Source organism: Augochlora pura, unplaced genomic scaffold (assembly GCF_028453695.1).
Source record: "Augochlora pura isolate Apur16 unplaced genomic scaffold, APUR_v2.2.1 APUR_unplaced_4119, whole genome shotgun sequence".
Taxonomy (NCBI): Eukaryota; Metazoa; Arthropoda; class Insecta; order Hymenoptera; family Halictidae; genus Augochlora; species Augochlora pura.
This window is the reverse complement of record NW_027584446.1, coordinates 1-2,033: the sequence shown is the minus strand read 5'-3', so window position 1 is coordinate 2,033 and position 2,033 is coordinate 1. Positions and strand designations below refer to the sequence as shown.

The window sequence follows — 2,033 nt, the reverse complement described above, 5'->3', positions numbered from 1 at the left end:
GTTAAATGTAAGTTTCTATTTTTATACGTAGTTAAATAATAAATAGTTTTACCGACCCGGTAATTACGTCCAGCATTAGTGCGGGACGCTTTCTGTAGAGACAGACAAGACTACATCTCCGTTTTTGTTGGAGCGGACACTAGAGATCTGGAATCCCTCTTTCTCAATATTAATATTGATTTTCATATTACGAAGTGTCTCATATACTACAGATGAAGTCTGCATCCGAAGCACACAGAGTTCTTGTTGAGACTTACTGCAACAATGCTCTGTCGGATACGACATTCAGAGATTGTTTTCGAGGCTTGAATGCTGACTTCTCGGCGAAATACGAGTCGTACGCGGAAGAACGGTGTTTACAAATTTACGGTGAAGTCGGTTCTTCGATACGGCGCGGTGTTTGCGCGATAGGTCGCATTTATGCTTGTGGGGCGTACAACTTTTACACTGAAATGAAGGCGAACGGACGCGGTGCGTGCAGAGCACACCTCTCCGCATCTGTAAGCAACAACGCTATTTTAAAGAACGAAGATGGTAGCCTGATAACCTGGCTTTCTGGTGACGCGACGCGACGCGACGACTGAGGATTGCCTACACGGAGTCGACGTTCGTTAGACAAACGATAGACTCAGCATAGGCCACCAATAATCCGCCCGATCCTTCACGATGGCTCGGAAGGGCCCGTCGTTTACGAATCGAGGGAAGGCGTTATCCGGTCGTGTTTTCCGCGCACCACTGAATGAAGCAAGTTTCCTCAAGGATTGCACTTGATACACCAGCGATCTATACTCGTGAGAAAGTCAAAACGGCTTCAGCCAGTTCGGGCACCTATTCGACACCGCCCCGAGCCAGTTCAGTTAGACCTTCCCAAGAACAGCTGCCGGCTTCTATTGAGCGTCGGCCTCTCGGATGGTTCGATGGATTAATGTATTGACAACTACATGGTCGAGAGAATTCTTCGATGATCAACGCGTGTACTGTGCCGTGACGCGGTTTTACGTTCACGACTCCCCGGTTTTGGGGCGCTTGCAGCTAGGAAACGGATAGGTCGGTTTGACCCGCTAATTATGTACAACGTTCCTCGGACGGCTAAAGATCTCTCAACTCGGCTTCTATCGCTTCCAAACGCAGAGTGCCGAAATCTGTTCTCCCATCGACCTCCTTCGATCGCAATCGAGTGGGGATCGATGCGCACGCATCTTCGGCGCTGGAGAAGGGAGATCACGCGTTGTCCGCTACACCAGCGCGCACGCACACACCTCGTCGGCGTTCCGCTCGCCTGGAGACAATATGTAGCCAGCCCGGTTACAATATAGCAAAGGCTTGTGTGCGAAAAAGTCCAATTGTTTCTACGCAGTAATTTTTGTTTGGTGCCCTTTTAAATATGGAGAGCAATAAGCAAAATTTTCGTGATATTTAACTTTTTTACTATAGAAAAGGTAAAAAAGCTATTCAAGCCAGAAAGAAATTAACCGATCTGTATGAAGAAGATGTGTTGACAGTAGGCCAGTGCCAGAAATGGTTTTGTAGAAGACACAAGGTGAGAAATTAGGTGGGCTGCTTCTTTGGCAAAGAAGCGATTGACTCTTTTATTCGACTGACTCTTTCTCTCGAAAAAGGGCCTCCTCCCCTCGACGAACGATCTCATCTCCCAAACAGAGACCTCTTATCTTCGAGACATAAACAGTACGCAGGCGGTCCGGCGACCATCTCAGAGATCGCTTACAGTTTGCATTTCGATCCGGCAATTTTAGACATAGATAAAAGAGTTAAAAAACGTGAGACAATTATTTTTACAGGTACTGTACACACGAGATACTGATATCGCAGGAATCGAAGCTCGCGTTCCTCTTCCACACTCTTGTCAGTCTTCCCAGATCTAGTGCGAGGTGATCAACGGTTTTCCTGGACATAGAGGTATGCGTGGTGTAATGTCGTTTTACGGTAATTTGTAACACTACATGCGTAATTTTTCGTACCATGAAACATAGGTGCAGTGCGAATTGTTCGATTCATAAACTACATAATACGCA

At 46.7% G+C, this 2,033-nt stretch overlaps 1 long non-coding RNA gene across 1 annotated transcript; it reads left to right on the top strand.

The window, feature by feature from the left end:
• The first annotated feature begins 190 nt into the window (after nucleotides 1–190).
• On the top strand, nucleotides 191–2,033 carry LOC144477827 (uncharacterized). The gene is made up of 3 exons (XR_013495272.1): nucleotides 191–1,540; nucleotides 1,800–1,917; nucleotides 1,992–2,033. It is a non-coding gene; the product is annotated as an uncharacterized LOC144477827 (long non-coding RNA).